At 38.5% G+C, this 18623-nt stretch overlaps 1 protein-coding gene across 3 annotated transcripts in view; it reads left to right on the top strand.

Moving 5' to 3' along the window:
• Positions 1-18623, top strand: part of LOC135706311 (sphingomyelin phosphodiesterase) — a 63013-nt gene that overhangs the window by 21615 nt on the left and 22775 nt on the right. For all 3 annotated transcript variants that reach the window (XM_065227909.1, XM_065227908.1, XM_065227910.1), the window contains exon 2: positions 1322-1540. The gene's annotated coding sequence lies outside the window, so the exon portion shown is untranslated. The remainder of the gene's footprint in view (positions 1-1321; positions 1541-18623) is intronic.

Below are 18623 nucleotides of genomic sequence, written 5' to 3'. Positions count from 1 at the left end.
TTATTTTGGATATAAATGAAAATTTCCTAAATTGTTTCAAGGAGCCCCGGCAATCACGTCACATTACATGGTAGGTGATTCTAACCTTCACTGACTTGTGTTTACATTCAAACCCTAAACTTGAACCCCCTCACCCCCTCATAATACTAAATGCGACCCACAAATCAGTACAGCCACGTAAATCGCAGGTCATGCAAGACATACCAAACGAAAAACCATAATTGGGTCATTACGGCCAATATCAGACTTCAGTATAGATACTTCTGCCAACTGCCAACATGGATAAAATCATAACAATAATAATACGCATTAAACACAGCCACTGACGCATGCACTTCCTCACATTCGCACCGCCATCGTTGGTTGCTGCGATTACAGAAAATCACAGTAGCTACGCAAAACATGCTACTGGAGGTCGTTCCAGGGCAGTCAACCATATGGCTTGTCGCAACTGAGAAAGGATGGTGTTATTTTTATTTGTAAGAACGTGAAGAACAATCCCGCGATTGTGGATTATCAAGGGTAACAAGACCATCTGTATGCCTTGAGTTTCCTTTTCCGAATGCTTGCTGAAGTTATGTCGCTCTGCCCTAGTAGCAAATAGGCCGTTCAGAGCAAATTTGCAAGCCTTCTGTGCGATAGGATGTTGATAGCGCAGTTGATTAGTGTATACATTGCTCCATATCAGAGGAAATCAGCGTCAACACTTGATATTTATAGATGTAAGGAAACGGTCAACAAAACGTCGACGACAATAACAACTTAAAGATTATGCGCATTTCTCCTCTCACCCAGTGAAGACGAATGCCACACCATCTTACTACATATATACCTTCACTACTGACCGGAAAGTTCGGCCGAAGCGTCGAGGCGCCTGTTGCTATGACTTACATTTCCTAAGGCGTTTCAAAAATAATATATTCATCTCTAACCCACTCCAAATTCGTTATGAAATTCAAACAAAATCTCTCTAAAAACCGGATAATTTCTCCGTCTATCATCCTCCGTTGAGAGATTCGCCAAACCACAAGTTTACGCAACCCCACCATTATTACGAGCAACACGTGGTGAATCATCACCATAGTATTATTTGAGAGGATATGAATAACCGGGTGATCTTCACGGAAGCACAATAACTTTCGTTTTTGTTCGAAAACCACTTATCCATAAGCCGGCTCAACTCAATGACAAAACAGGCATAAAAGCAGATCAAGTTTTCCAAATGTCACAACAACTTCATTGTCACGGACGCAGCGTTATCGAACACCCGCAGTGCAGGAAACTAATTGATATTGTGTTATTCTTATTATGCCCATTGCAGAAGGAGGAAACAAAGTGTGTGAGGCCGAAGTAAGGACCAGAATAAGTAAAATCAGCTCCGGTACGAGAAACGAATAGAAAAACTAAACAAAGCACAAACAGGGAAAATCAAACCGGGCGGAATGATTTCAGCCAAGGACAACGAAGAGTAATAGGATTTGAAATCACATACTGGAAATTGACGTGTGGGTGGCTTGTGGAGAAAAAACAAAACTCGCAGGTGAGTAAATTTACACACTAGGCATCGAACTCGAAATGAGGTTGCCGATTTAGAGTAAGGTTATTCAAGGTTATTATTGTGTTGAAGCAGAATGGTGCAAGTGTAAATTACAGTATAGCCTCGAGTAGCTCGAATTTAGTGCAATCAAATCTCCGAGCATCCCACTTTTTCGAAATGATGTATCCCGGATTCTATTTATTCGTTTGCAAATGTTTTATACCGTTGAGAAGGTTATTTTCTCAACTTTTCATTAATATCACATTGGTCGCACTGTGCTTACCACACAATATGCAAATTCATGCATTAATTGGCATAGAAAGCACTAAATTAATGACTGTGGAGTGCACCTAGAACACTAAGTTGAGATCCAACAAAACGCTCGCTACAGAAGGGTAAAAGCCTAGAAGAACCGTGAAAACTGGATTATTATTTTTAACAAAATTTCCCAGAGGCCAGTACTCTTTCAGTAGAGCAATTAAAAATTCTAATACATTATTATAAGCGTTCATAGAAAAATATGAAAGATGGAATCAAGTTGTTTGAACTTCCCATTTTTGTCTACCGATTAGTCAAAAATGGACAAATCATAAACTAAATTTAATATCGTTCATGGAGGTTACACGACCAATTTCTCCATAAGAAATGAGTACAAATATCCTTTCTAACGAGATAAAAACCTTGGAAATCAATTTTAAACTCCCAAATATACAGTGCCTTCCCATTTTTGGTAACATTACTTCATAAGTCATTTGCAGGGTGGCCACTAAATTTTAATTTAAGGATTTCCGAATTATTCCCGGGTTTCCCTGGTTTCCCGGATCAAACCAAATAAAATTTTCGGTTATTAATATTCAAAAACTTTGATTGGATTATCTAAAACTGCCAGATAAATCTTGGAAAAATTTTAGAATAATTAAGAGAAAGTTCTTCAAAACTTTGCTTTATTGTATAGCGAAGTTTTGAAGAACTTTCCCTTAATTATTATAAAATTATATACAATTTTTCTCCCACAGACCGGCAGGGTCTTACAATTTCGCTCAATTATCTTTCCCTTGTATACCCTTGGTATACTCACACAAACAGACATAACGTATTGAATATGTTCAACTGTAAAACATCGTCACTCAAACACTACCACCATCAGTTGTTTTTGTTTTTACTGTTTTTCCTTTAGTAAGCCACTGCCATCTGTTGAGTACAATGTCAAACATCAAACGCTAAGGTATTGGAACTACCCACTAAGAAAATTTTAAATTTACCGTTAAATGCGTGTTCCATGAAGAACATGCAAGAGTTATGTCTGTTTGTCTGTGGTATACTTCTCAGAATTACCGTAGTACTCTTCTCTCAATGGTATAAAAATTCTCATGAACATCGCCTTGAAAATACACTCTCTTGGAATACTTCCAGAAATTGCTTATACCCTGGACATACTATGGCTTATATCATGTAATATCACAAGTAACAATTCAAGCTGATCAGTAAGAACAGAAGCTGATTATTGGTTGATTAAAGGTGTACAAAGCTGATTAACATTAGGCTGAATACATAGTTGATTAGTAGTGCATGAAGCGAATTGTATCCCCATAATCCAACCTCAATAAGTTAGCTGATCTAAAGATTGAACAAGCCTTCTTTAAACTTAACACAACTCCACAAATCAGCAATACGTTACACAAATTTTGATAGCTTGATTTGTTAAATGTCGTCAGTATCTGTGTCACTCGTTGCATTTTCGGCATTTTAGTTCTTCTAAATTCACTGCCTACCTTTCTAATTACAAGCAGTGGCAGCAGTAGAGACTAGGAAGAGGAGATTTCAAGGAATAGCTCCAGGTAGATGTGGGTTGCGACGTCGTCGGAAGAATTAACATTTGTATTTCTATGTTTTGACTGCTATATTGCACTGAAGTTTCAGACCGCATCCAAAATGAATACTCAATTATGGCACTAAAATAGCATCCAAATGACCATCGAAATAAATCACGCGTGTTGACAGTTGACAGTATTAACCGCACTTGAAAATAATAGGAATGTTTTACTGTCACCAGTTGTTGTTTACAATTCTGCATTGCTGTATAATACTCTTCCGGTTGCTATTATTCAACTTAAATTTGACGTGCTTCAAGTCAATGATCATACTTTTTGCCACACATATGCTTAAGTGGTCCAGTAGGTGTGATTGATGCCTGTGAATCAGCGACTGCCGGTTCAAATCCCAAAATGCAAAGGTAATTTTTAGACTTATACTAACAATATAAATATGTAAATCCTATTAGTCAGCAACAAAATAAAAGCATTTCCACATAAATGCATAAGATATGGAGCGGTCTTCCCTCATTATTTTTGAAATAAAATTAGAAGGCTGAACAAGGGTTGGAAAAGACTTTTATTTAATGCCTTAAAAAGCTTATAATGTATATTACTGTTAAGCTTTTGGCTGATTAAAATCACCAGATTTAGCTGTTTAAAGGCTGAACAAAGGTTAGTGTGGTCTATGTACAACAATTATTCAATCTAAGGCTGAATTAAAATTGATTAACCAACACTTGTTAAGCATCAAATTGTTACCTGGGATAGGCTGTCTTGCAATGAGCACTCATACATTGGATTTCCAGTGAAAACTAGATGTATGAGTGTTCATTGCAAGACAGCCTATATTACATGATATAAGCCATAGTCTGTCCGGGGTATTAAAGTTCGCTTTAGAATTTAGTTGGATCTCTTATCTGAATTACCTCGGCAGTCTGGTCAGAATTTGATTCCCATAGAATTCATCTCAGTATTCCATTGAATTTAATTTTCCGAATTCACATGGAATTCACCTTAAATTTCCCGTAAAATATTCCGCTGAATCACATTTTAACAATTCAAAGTCAAAGTTTTGCCTAGAACTTTCTAGAAATTTTCTCCAGAAGTTCTCTTGAAATCTTGCACAGAATTAGTTTTAAAGTATCTGTATAATTTAAAAGGAATTCTCCTCAGAACTTCAATTCGATGGTAAATTGATTAATCCAGATCCTTAATTCCAAAAATTCCTTCAAAGCCTAACCCAACATTAAAGGGTACCGGAGGCTAACCAGCCCAAGGCTGAAAACCTCCTTAATAAAGAAAACCTAACCTAACCAACATTAAAATTTGTTTTGAAAATCTGGAAACCTAAATATCTGGAATCTTAATCTCTTGACAATCTAAAATTCCGAATCATAAAAAAAAAACTACATCTTGAGACTCTTAGTAAAGCTGTCATCTGACCACTCAATGCGCGCATACTGATTTTCTGAAATATACAAAGTGAGAATCAAGCAAACACAAAGTTGACTTGTTTTTCACTCTGCGCAAGTGAAAATCAGTGCAATCGCTCGGACGGATCCGACCCAAAGAGCACCACTCAGTGCAGGGTTGCAAATGAGAAACACAACAAATATACAAAATTCTTCTTTGTTATGCCCTTCTTCATCTCCTATGCATGCAGTCGTGGTAAGCAAAGTCTGCAAAGAATTCGAATAAGACATTAGCAATTGTTGTATTATATTCGCTCCCTGCGCCGCACAGAGTGTACTACTCATTGTGTGGATCGCTTTCTCACAGATTAGTTGGAAAAGAGGCGAAGTACATGGGAGAACCACACACTCTATGTCGAGTGTTGTGAGATGCATGCACAAAGTTGCTTTGCTAACGCTCTGAGGTGCTTTCCAGCCCTGACTCTTGCTCAAAGATTCTTGAAAATTTCTTCAAAATTGATGTTAAATCAAATAATTTTCTGTATTCCCAAAATTTTGAAGGTTTTTGTTTATCCCTCTTCTTCTTCTTCCTCTTCGTTTCCTGAACGTTTTAGAATTGCATTGATTATCTGCGAAGTTCCCTGATGTTCTACAAAGTTTCTTGAACTTGTATGGAATTTTCTTATCGATCCTAAATAAGTCCATTGAACTATAACGACGTGCCCTGAAGCAGTTACTTAAAATAAAACAAAGTTCCCTTAACTTAAACAAAGTTCCTCAAACTAGTACAAGGTACGAAGTTTTCCCGAGTTTTTACAAAGTACCCTATATTTTCACGGAGTTTCCTGAATTTATATTGAAACTACCGTAGTTCTACGATATCCCATGAACATGTCTAATGAAGTTAAAAAAATATCCCTGAGCTTCAACGAAGTTCCCTGAATTTCTACAAAATTCGCTAAATTTTTCAGAAGTTTGTGTAGTGGTAAGCGTGATTACCTCTCACCCCAGCAGGCCTGGGTTCAATCCCAGTCAGCGCCGCCGGGATGTTCTGAGGCATAACATCTCTGATCACGCCTTCCTTCGGAAGGGAAGTAAAGCCGTTGGTCCCCGGTTCATGAGTTGATGGGTCGATAGGTAGGGTCCAGGTGTGGGAGCTGCCTCTCTGGCGTCGGTAGCATTGGTGCTCAGCACGGAAAACTAGATCGACGGAAAACAAATCAGAGAAAAAAAAATTCAACTATAATAAATAAAGTTCAACACAGTTCTCTGACCTTACTGAAGTTCTACAAAAATATCTGAAGCTTCTAAAAAGTTTGCTAATCTTTCTAAAAGCAAGCTGACCCTCTGTAAAATGCTACAATTCTAGAAAGTTTCGAAAACTCCTACACAGTTCCATGCATGTCTGAGCCAAATGACGAAACGCGACAAATTTACATTCTTGGACCCATCAAACTTTGCATAATTGTATGTTATGGGCAATGATTCGCATTTTTACAAAAATTCGGCCATTTTGGATGCTGTAATTGTTTCAAAATGGCGTCTTTGCAATGTTTCAATAAATTGTAGCACGAAAACGTAACTTCTGATCGAAATGGCTTCTGACACAAAATTGTCGTGAAAAATGAATTTACAATTTTGAGTAAGAACTCCTAAAAAGTATATCACCATTTTTTTTTTAATTTTTAAACAAACAAACTAAAACATGCAAATTTTTTAAATATTTAAAACCACGAACACTTGAAATTTGACAAAAAATATGCGTCATTCAAAGTTCAAAAAGTGTCTACAACAACGTTTTTACGAGAAATCAATGTATGAAAAGATATTCAAGGAAAACAGTTTTTTAGGGACCACCCTGCTTGTTTAAGAAATCATAATTCATCAATTATAATAGATAGAAATTTAGTGTATTGATCAAAGTTGCTTCGAATTGCTTTTTCCACAACTTTTTAAAACATTGCATTGGTCTATCTCAAATAATAATAATAAAAAAAGTTTGTATTTTCAATTTACTAATTTTTTAGACCACCCAAGGGGTAGCACATTGTGCCGAAATTAGATTCGGCACAGCTTGGGCATATCCATCAGTACACCTTCGGCACAATCTTGTAGGCATTAGGTTGTTGTAAAATATAAGGGAGCACTGCTGGATAACTGTCGTTGAAGTTGTTCACAACATTACGTGCTGTTTGCCTGTATAAGTATTCAGGAACATCATCAAATTGAATATACCAGAGGAACTCAGAACAGCAGTTCAATTATGTATCTAAATACGAAGTGTAGGTTCTAGAGTGGGCTTAACAGGAAGAGGCAGTTATTCAGCATTCCACCCTTAATTCAAATAATGATGCAACTCACACAAAACAAACTACAGAAGTCTATTAATCATCCTCTATAGTCGGTCTCCAAAAATGTTCCCCACCGGTTCCATCTCTTTCCGGCCGCTGCCGCTGATAGACCGTTGTTTTTCGCAGCACGATAGGCTAGGATTCTGGTCTGCCTTTGAGGGCATTATAAAACCCTAAAACACAGGACTTTTATCATCCTATGAACATAAAACACCAACATCCGCCACTTCCCACGTCATCCTCAATCCTCAAGGTGTCAGAAATATCCGATTGCCGGGATGGATATTTTACAAACAATCGCAGCTTGCTCTATGACCGGCACAATCGACACACCTGTGGCACATTGACAAAAAATATGACCCAAGATTGGTATGCAGAGTGACCTACTCCTGGGACCACCCTTATTTCACTAACATAAAAAAGATCGGTCAAAAAATATGAGAATAACAGCAGTTTTTTTTTTTTAGAATTTTAAAGTAGTAGTGAACTTTTAACGATGTTAAAAGTAATTCTGCGGAAAGATTCACAAGAAAGCCGAAACTAAGTTAATTGAAGTTCGTGGATAGTTCCAAAGGAATTCTTAAAAGATATTTAGAGGATAATTCAAGATAATTACAAGAAGAGATCCAAGGGAACTCAGAGGATAATTCCAAGATTATTGCTAGGAGAGTTTACATGACAAACATAAGGAACATGTTGAACATTATTTTAAGGAATCTGAGAAGCACTCCAAGGGAATACATCGAATTTATTTTAGGAGGATTTTCAGTAGAAGTCTAAGAGAACTCTTATGTGAATTACAATAAGACTTTTATGTTTGTCCTGGAAGATATTCCAAGGGTATTTTCTATGGGAATTTGAAACTATGGAGCGAATAAAGCAAATTGTTGTAAGAGTTATTAGAAATTCAAAGAAAACTGTAGAACTATTGCAAAGAGTATTATGGATATAATTATTAGAGTGTTATGAAGAAGGGAATACCAGAGATAAACCCAAGATTATAACAGATGAAGTCTGAAAGCAACTTTCAACTAATTTTAGGATGAATTCCCAAGAGAACTATCATGAAAGTTTAGGCATTGATTTTGTTTCTTCAAAATTTCGAGCCGACAAAAAAGAATGCCATGCCATCTCTACTAACTATTAACTACATAACAACTCTCTTGATCGCTTATTAAAGTCTTGAAACAATGATTTCGAATATTGAATAACCTTGAAATGTTCAGTAACTGCGTCTGGCGAAGACGTAATGATATTCTAACCAATTTGAACTGTCAAAATCTAGCCAATTGTTTTGCTGTTGAAAGAAGGAAATACAGTTATAGGGGAAATGGTTGTATTGTCGGCCTAAATGCCCCTAATTTCGGCCCATACATAAATTCAGCAATCGACTAAATTTTCAATAGCGATCAAAAATAACCATGAGTACCGTCCCAATGACGCGTTCATCTAGATAAAATTGATAAATAGCAGAATTTTAGCGATGGGCCTTATCTTAGATCCATAGGTCAACATTAGAGCCATTTCCCCTACACTGAACGAAAACATCCGCAATGCTTCGACTGATTATTGTATTTCTCGAGTCCTTTAACAATATGCTGTCGAATTTCTTATGATTTTCTTGTGGTTGAATTTTTCATCAACTGATGAGCATCCATATGACTGTTCTCCAAATAAAGGATGATATTTATCTGAAAACTGGCTGCAAAACATACAAGGCTCAGAGGAAAACCATTTAAGGATAAGATGACTTACAATTACAAATGTTTGGATTAGATTATTAATTCGATTGTTTACATTTCCCTTATTGAACAGCCATGAACATCAGCCATTCATAATGGATACAAAAATAACTTGTTGGTCGAAGAAACTTCCTCCACCACGAAATAGATAAACTACGGTTTGCACGCTTTATCAATGTCCGTACCACCTCTGATAGCGATGGCTATGCTTCCACCTCGTTTGTCTGCGCAGAGCAGCAAATGACGTTCAATATAATTATTTACATCATCGTTTTGAATGATTTGCGTTAAGGGCTGAACCAATACCAAATGCATTTCAATTTAAGATGACTATCATTCTGAAGAGAGCATTACGCATTCTAACTGAAGGCCTTATCCCTTCTCATAACAATGTTCATCCTGTATTCGAGAGGAAAATCATCTGATTTCAAAACAACCGTCATCCGGTTGCAGCTATCATTCGAAAAGGCGATTTCGATGTTTCGATTTGAATGGTCTGAGGTTTGGTACAGTGTAGTCCATTCTATGTGCGCGAGTATTGATGGTCCGGATGTAAGGATAACAATAACAAACCAACATTTTTGGCTGGAGCGAAAGTGAGGATAGCAAGCCGGCGCCGGTGGTGTCGTGGTAAGCGTGACTGCTTTCTAATACCCCAAATGGTCTGGGTTCAATACCAGCCGAGGTCGGTGGGATTTTTCTGAGGCATAAAAATCTCTGGTCACGTCTTCCTTCGGAAGGGAAGTAAAGCCGTTGGTCCCGGCCCATGCGTGTTGAATGGGTGCGATATCCTACGCAGGTGTGGAAGCTGCCTTCCTGCACATTCGATTGCCATCAATGGATGGCAATCGATGACCGTCGGTGATTGGCACTAGATTGCGGAACAGAGATCGACGTTAAATAAAGGAAAGAAGAAGAAGAGGATAGCAAACTTCGCACTTGATTACGCAAGTGTGCGTGTTATAAATGTCAGAATGCTCAATTTGTCGAAAGTTGCAATTCAAGCAGGCAAACCAACAATACCATCAGACAGATGGGACATTCGCCTATTCATTGATATCATTGATTTGTGTAATTCGCGAAACTTCGCATTCCAATTGCTATCCATTTGAAACTCATCGCAGCAGTCTGTAACTAGGTAGTTAGTAACTACCAAATAAAATGTGAAATTGTCAATAAATAGTACCTAGAGTAGGTGTACCAGTCGTAACTATACGTACCTATTATGGTGAGTTCCAGTTATGGAATGTGAGATTACGATATTCCATAATGGGAACGTATAGCTATAACTGGTACATCTACCCTATTCGCTACAGCACAGTCAAAATAATGAGTAAGTGTGAATTTATTATTTCCGAAGCATTTCTGGATCAACAATAGAAAAGGGCCCATCAACATTTGTAAACAAACCGTTCCATAGCCCTTTACTCACAAAGCAAAGGCCACCCACGCAAACCAACACCACCAGCGGATAGGGGAAACTTCCACCTACACTATTATGGTGTTGGTTTGTGTGGGCGGCCTTCGATTTGTGAGGAATGGGCTTTGGAACGGTTTGTTTACAAATGCTGATGGGCCCTTTTCTATTGTTGATCCAGATTTGAATCCGGTTCGGTGAAATCATTTTGCCTTGAAAATATAGCAAGTAAAGTATTAAGTTAAGCATATATGCAGAAAAACGTTTTTTAACTAATCATTGTATTACTTCATGCGTGAAGTTAACGATTTGCATAGTTGGAGATGGTTAACGTCAAATATGAGACTTTAAGTGATGAGGAGAAGAAAGAATAGAATTGATAGTTCCGTTAGAGTAAGGCAGTGTGTAAATTGTATATAAGAGAGTAAATAGCGAGCAAAGGTCAATTTTGAGGAAGCACGAATCGGGTTGATCATCTCCTTTACCAAACCCCCGCTGGTAAAGGAGATGATCAACCTGATTCGTACCTTCGTCATAATTGACCTTTGCTCGCTTTCCACTCTCTACATACAATTTTCACACTGCCCTACTCTAACGGAACTATCAACTCTATGCTTTCATCCCCTCATCTATCGTATAAAATTACCACTTTAAGTCTGATATTTGATGTTAAGCATCGCCAATTATGAACAATGTTTTTAAATGTTTCGATCGAAGCTATATTTTGGTATCAAAGGTGTCCCACATCACATTGTATCACTGAAAAAACGCAGTAGAAAATTACAAATTGGGTATTTTCTCTTGAAAATTTGAGTAGAAGTAGTTTAGAGTGTATTGTTTACACTGTATTTTTATCGCTGTCACTTTTTCGAAAGTTGATAAAAAATGGCGTCGCCCGAAAAGCAGCGTCGCGAATGAATTTGCGCAAGCACCTGTAAAATCCTCAATTCTCTCATCGGGACATCGGAAAACAACTCGGAATCGTGCAGTCAACGGTGAGTCGTGTGATTAAACGTTACTACGAAACTTTGAGCATCGAACGGAAGGAGAAATGCGATTAGAATGGATGTACTATTAGTGATCAGGATCACAAGCGTGTCGTGAAAGCGTTTAAGCCGAATCCCAATGCTTCGGTCAGGAATGTGGCCAAAAAGTTGAATCTGTCCAAGTTTTTCGTTCAGAGAGCCAAGGACCGGGAGGGACTGAATACGTACAAAGTGCAGAAGGCTCCAAATCGTGATGAACGGTAAAATACGGTGGGAAAGTCACGGGCCCGGAAAATTTACACCCAGATGCTGACGAAGCCTCATTGTCTCATCATGGATGATGAGACTTACGTCAAGGCGGACTTCCGGCAGCTTCCGGGACTGTTCTTCACCGCCCAGCACAAGTTTGATGTTCCGGAGGAAGTAAGGAAGCAGATACTTTCAATGTTTGCCAAGAAATACATGATTTGGCAAGCGATCTGCTCAAGTGGCAAACGGAGTGCGCCGTTCGTAACTAGCGTAACTGTAATGGGGAGATCTACCTCAAGGAGTGTCTACAGAAGCGTCTGCTTCCTCTGTTGAAGCAATAAGAGAGCCTTACGATCTTCTGGCCGGATCTAGCGTCGTGCCACTATTCGAATGTTGTCCTGGAGTGGTACGAAGTCAACGGGGTCACTTTCGTACCCAAGGACATGAACCCCCCAAACGCATCGGAACTAAAGCCCATCGAAAAATACTGGGCTATTATGAAGCAGGCACTACGGAAGCATCACAAGGAGTTCAAATCTGAGGAAGACATGAAGAAAAAGTGGGTTTCCGTACAGAAGAAGCTGCTGTCAGATGTTGTATAGAACCTAATGAGTAGAGTTGAGCGTAAGGTGTGAGCGTATGGTTATGGTATTGAAGTTGAATGAAATAAATATGCCAAAAGTTTACTAATGGGTTATATTTTATTGTCTGAAAGTTTGAAAAGGATCGGACAACTAGGTAATTTTCTACAGCGTTTTTTCCGTGATGCAATTTGATGTGGGACACCCTTTAACTGGCATGTCTGCAATCATGTTTGGGACAGTACTTAAATGTTGTACACATATTGACTTTGCTGAAGAGAATTTAAAATTTCCAAAACAAGCAATTAATTCAGTGTCAAAGAAACAAAATTAGTCAAAACATTATTGAAGTATTTCAGCATTTTTCAGGGTAAGTCCAAACCTGTGTGTGACTGCTTCAATATTTACAAACTTAGTCCACATTTTTTCCAAAGCAGATGCAACAGTCTGATATCTAATTTTTCTAAGTTATTATACACTGACTGGGGTATGCTTCTTTGGGCATACACAATATTTGTGGTTGCTAACAAATTCTATCAAACATCAGTGTTATGATTCAGTCCCATTTTCCGCTGTAACAGTTCAGTTTACCAACAAATATTCAGGATTTCTCTCGCATCATTAATTCGCACCTTTCTCCACCCACAATCGGGAAAGCAACTCCTAAAGAAATTGCCTATGGCTATAGACAGAAAGTGTTAACCTAGGTCAGCAGCACCAATCAGAGCCAGAGCAAATAAAATGGTAGCGGGTGGGGGCAGGTGGGGGCGCCGTCTATCCTACATTTCTCGCTCCCCTGCCAAAGCCGGCACCCACAAACGATAATAATTTGAACAACGCGTGTATCGCGTGGCCTAGGAAGAGTGTAGGAAGATATTAATCTGGGTCAAACTACCGGCTCATTTCCGAAGACGGCAGTGGCGGTCGTTAATCTAATCCTCTCCGCGTGCCACGTGCGCATACTCCATTATTTTTCGATCAACTTTCCCTTTTAGAGCTGTCGGTGGCCACGTGTCTGTCTGCTCCCCCGCCAAGAAATGGTAACCGGTAGCAGTCAGCGAGCGTGTTCCGTGTACCGGTCTACCATCTCTCGGAAGAATAATAGTGAATGAGAAATGCATAGAAGCGGTTGAGGTTAAGGAACTTTGTGTGGCCACGTGAAAGTTTAAGCAAGAACGTGCTCAACGTAAACAACATACCACAGCAGAGCATCGTCAGAATCGAATGTTTGCTTGAGAACAGGAAGCGACAACAACATCAGAAAAAGTCCCATAAATCACCGAGTCGTAAAAACACGTGGCGTTAGAACAAATGAACTTTAACGAACTTTTGGGTTTGCTGTTCTTTCGTCGAGTGTTTGTAAAGCTCTCGTGATGATGCTCGAAGAGGCATTGAACTTGAGATTGTATAACTGGTATAGGTTTTGTTTACGAATCGGATCATGTTCGGAAACGGCTTCATAACGGTGCCAAGGGAGACTAAATACCATCCGACGCTATAGGCGATTGACACCAAAGTGTGATAGTGGTTGCATAATTCTTTGAAAAATCACCTTCATCAACAGAAATATTTCGAAGGCAACGTTTAACTGCAAGCAAACAACACCGTCTACTCCCGTCCCGATTGTAGCGTAATCTCGTTAAACATGGTCTACCTTTCCCGAAGTCGATGGGACTTTCACCATCGATGCGACGGGTAGTTCCGGGTCATTCGGATTTATTTTACAATTGTCCAATTCTGCTGAGAAACAATTTCATTTTTTTTGCCAGATTACTGGAATGCTACTTAATTGTGGTTGACGGCAGCAGAGTCGGATACTGCATGGTTCAAAGGGTCTTTGTGAAGTTGAGTTATGGGAGAAAGTTTCACCTCTTGAGTATTGTTTGAGACGAAACTTCAGACGGATATGTTAAGTGGATGGATTTTGTTACCCATAAACATCAACACGTGCCATTTGACCCAGTCGATTCAGTTGTTTGCTCAACCGATTGCCCGCAGATTATGTAACATTCAATTTCCTGTTGTGACTTCACTTTGCTGCTGTTAGGGCTTTGAATGGCACGTCGGTGATGATCGTCGATAAGCAGAGCCGACTTGCTATAAACGATCGGCAACGAAAACTGCTGCGCGATCGTATTCAGCTGTCTTATCAATATGTTTGAAACACATAGATCTCGCGATCAAAGCTTTAATGATTGCAGTGCAGCCTGTTGTACACAGAAAACCGGTCAGGAATACTGATAAGGCAGCGTTCCTCAAACTCTGGGTAGTGACCTCACCGGTGGGTCACGGAAGTTCAGACAACTTGGTCACAACTTTTTAAGATTTCGTGTAAAATTCATCTGAATTTAATATTAAGTTGGTATAATCCAAATTGGAGTGCAATAACAATCTATTCGTTTTAATATTTTTCTAGTTAAATTGACTGGGCTTGATAATTATCAAAAACATCTTGAAAATTATAACAAATTTTTAACCAAATTATTGATTTTTCTTTTTTTTTAAATATGTTGACGTTCAGGCATGTTAATGCCATTTTGTGATTAAAGGGTTAGTTGGGCATTTTTAAGGTTGTTTTGGCGTTTTTTGGACTATTGTATTAATAACTTCAGGGCTATTTAAGCGTTTTCAAGCCTTTCGGTAAATTACAAGTTAATGCAACAAAAGGTCTCTAATATTCAATAAAGTTCTCTAGACTGAGTGTACCCCATTAGGCATAAATACGTTAGGCATACGGACGTTAGACATTCTGGACATTAGGCATAAAGTCATTAGGCATAATGGACGCTAGGCATAAAATACCTTGCTGCTGTACAACTCTAGAAACCTATTTCGAGTATGGTTAACAATGCTTAAATTAGGCTAAGCTTTGAAAGCAAGTTATGCAAATATAGATTATTTAATAAGCACAGTTTGGAATCCATTATTTATTATATCATAAGTGACGTAGGAACATATTTACTTAGATCCAAGATTAGTAGCGATAGCGGTTAAGTAATCCGCACAGAAATTCAAAACAACCCAAAATTAAGTTCTTTTCACTCATCTCCCATGTTCCGTACGATAAGCCAAATTTGGGTGAACCGGCTCAAAGTAGTTTGCATTTAAGCCCGGCAAAAAAAATTACCCATCGCTAAGTTATTTTCAATTTTTTCTACCCAAAATTAAGTTCAATTAACTCAAATTTGAGTATATCGCATATTACTCAATTTTGGCTTCTCGTACGGAACTAGACGGTTGAGTCGAATCTTTCGTTCTATTTTTGACAACAATAGCGAGAGGAAATGAAACGGGCAGAGGTCAAATAACTCAAATTTGAGTTTAAAAAACCCAAGCGGTGGGTAGTTTTGTTTTTCTGTGCGGCAATGAAAACTCAGCATAGTTCTGAACTAGCGGAAATGGCTCTAATGTTGGCCTATGGATCCAAGCTTGGGTCCATCGCTAAAAATCTGATATTTATCAATTTTATATAGATGAACGCGTTATTGGGACGGTACTAATGGACATTTTTGGACGCTATTGAAAATTTAATTCCATTGCTGAATTTATGTATGGGCCGAAATTAGGAGCATTTAGACCGACATTACATCCATTTCCCCTGTATCTTGAAATCAGTCGCATCTAGAAATAAAAAAAATCACACAATTGTTGTAATATATTCTTACACACATATTGCAATTGTCAAACAAGAAAAGGGTTTCCTCAAAGAACAGCTCATGAAATAAAGAATGGTGAATTCTGTGATTATTCATTCAATAACAAAAAAAGCAAAGGTTGAATAAAAGATGGTGCCAAAGAAAAGCTCATGAAATGAAGAATAGTGAATTCTGTGGCTTTTCATTCAATAACAAAAAACATACCTGCTGCTTCCAGGATCTCCTGCCATAATTTTCGATTCTGATTTTGTTGTCATCAGAATAAAAACTAGTGGAACCATCTGCTGATGTGAGGGAGCGATACTTCCATGAAAAAAGACGAGTTGCCCAAACAAACAAGGAACTGTGGCAAACGTACCATCTGCAACCCAATACTTTGCCTGTCCAAGACGTCGCAAGTTTTCATGAGGCCCAAAAATTAAGGCTCTTTCATTATTGTCACCGATGTCAGCTATTAATTGACGGTCCCCATTATCATCCTTCTGGAATTCATCGGGTAGATTATCCCTAACGTCCATTATGTCTATCGTACATTATGCCTAACGTGCGTATGCCTAACGTCCGTATGCCTAACGTCCGTATGCCTAACGACCGTACGCCTAACGTCGTGTACTCCACTAGACTTGCCTGATTCTTTCAAAACTTTTTAAAGTTCCCGAAATTTCCTTAAGTTAAAATTCAGGCAGTCCAATTAGCCTTGAAATTCTACGGTCTATGCTGAAGCTATCTAAATTTACCAGAAGTTTATGATACATACTTCCTTGAAGCTCATTGAAATCTTTGAAATTTCCGGAGATCCTTCTCTGGCCTAGACTGGAGTTTGACATTTTCAAAAATTTCAAGGAAATTCTCTTACGTTCCAACATTTTGCCATTTTAAAACCAATTTGGATATTCTACGCCATTTTTGACATTTTGGGTCAATTTTGGCATTGTAGGATGATTTAAATATTTCAGTTGTTTTAAAGATTATTATAGGTCAGTGTTATCTCGGCTGTCGACAGAAGCAGGCCACTCTATCCATGTGTGTCACGCGATCGTCTGTTTACTCGGCAGCAACCATTTTGTGGTCCTCCTCATTGTTCTTCATCAGCAGTTCTTTCGGTCGATGCGTCGTCGACTTTGGAAAGCAACCGTTTCGTGATGAGTGTGTGAGTGCTGACCACGTTTTGCGTCCATTGCTGCAATGGACGCGCTCTGACCCTCGTTGGCGTACAACAATTTGCCATACAATGAAACCACTGGAAGCGGCTCCAGTTCTGATGGAGGAGGCTTTTTGGATAGCGGAAGATAAAGTGTTTATTGTGTTGTACCTTTTGACTATAGATTTAAGATGTATTGTATAGTGACCAAGAATCCTCGGCTCTGTAAAGTTAATTCGGTTGAGCCTTATCAAATAAATTAATAAACAAAAAAAAAATAAAGATTATTATAAAAGTTGTTTGGTCATTTTAGCGATATGGTCATTTTGCTATTTTTAAAGCTATTCTAGGCTATTTTTGTTGTTGCTGTTGTTGTTTATTACCGACACTTTACATCTGCTGAAGCATTCGTGTCTTTAAAAAATGTACAGTGTGTTTTATGTGGTGTTAGTGTTAATTGTGAAGTTCACTTTTAGCTTCTTTACTGCTCAATTCCACATTTCATCGCTTCTGCTACACACTTAATTCTGAACACCGAAGTTAGTAGAGTTTTACCGGGTTTTTGAACAGCAGATCAAGTCGGTAAAATTTTCAAATCACCGTTAAACGTGATAAGTTAATAAAATAGACAATTTTTTTTTTATAGCTAAATGAGGTAAACTAAACAATGTTTGTACAAGTTCGGAGTACATTTACTAATTATTAGATTTTTAAAAGATTTTCAAAGTTTTACCGAACAGTTCTGTAGTTGAAAATTTACCGATCGGCAGAGGCCTGGATTAGTGTGTACTGCTGTATCTTCTTTTCCTTGTTTCGTTCCACTACATGTTCATCACTTCAAATTCAATTCTTTGCACTTTTTGTTTTCTTCTCTATTTCATTCATTTCTTCACCATGATATTATATTCAATTTTCTTCCTCTACGCCTACTGCTAATTCCCTTCGTCATCTCATATTTCTTGCTTCTTGTATTCCCATCCGCTACCATATTCTTTTCCTCTTCGACAGCTTCTGCTTCCTCTCCATCATCTTTCCATTTCCTGCTTCTTGGATTTCCATCCGCTTCAATCTTCTTTTGATACCCGGTTTCACCTTCTTTATCGCTATCTTCTCCATCCGTGTTTCACCTATCTGTCTTCTTTCACCCCTTTCCGTTTTGCTTCGCACTCTACTTCATCCTCTGCATAACCATCTTCTTCTCCATCTTCTTCTGCTTTCTTCCCATCATCTTCTGTCATCTTTATCAGTTTCCATTTTTGCCCTTGGGCAGCGGCAACTCTTTTTATTCTTCTTCTTGATTTTCCTTCGTTGATCGCTTGATCTTCTGCCCCGCTTTCTTCATCTTGTTCTCCATTCATGTCTACTTCTGCTCCCACTTTGTATGTTTCTTCTTCATCATCCTGTTTTCTTCTGTTGTCCTTAACGTCCTCTGAATCCGCTTTTCTATTTTTCCTCGTTTTCACAATGTTTGATAGATATAAGCTTCATGCGGGAACTTCAGCAACCGCTTTTCACTGTCATCATCGTTGCATAGTGCCGTATAAAGACTAGTTGGATCGATCTCATGTTTCGTCCTGACTGCTTCAAATTTCCTGCAGTGTAGAATTACGTCGGTGGTCGGTGTCGGTGGCGCAAACGAGTGAGTACTCGCTGGTCGGCAGAACTTTTCTGATCGATCCACTTTTTCGTGTCACGTTTTATCTCCTTCAGCTTGACTTCTGTAAGTTGCGCCCATCG

This window comes from Ochlerotatus camptorhynchus, unplaced genomic scaffold, assembly GCF_037179485.1.
Source record: "Ochlerotatus camptorhynchus isolate MF236.1 unplaced genomic scaffold, CSIRO-AGI_Acam_v1.1 ptg000277l, whole genome shotgun sequence".
NCBI classification, from domain to species: Eukaryota; Metazoa; Arthropoda; class Insecta; order Diptera; family Culicidae; genus Ochlerotatus; species Ochlerotatus camptorhynchus.
Note: the sequence above shows the minus strand (reverse complement) of the source record. Positions and strands in the feature narration are given on the sequence as shown.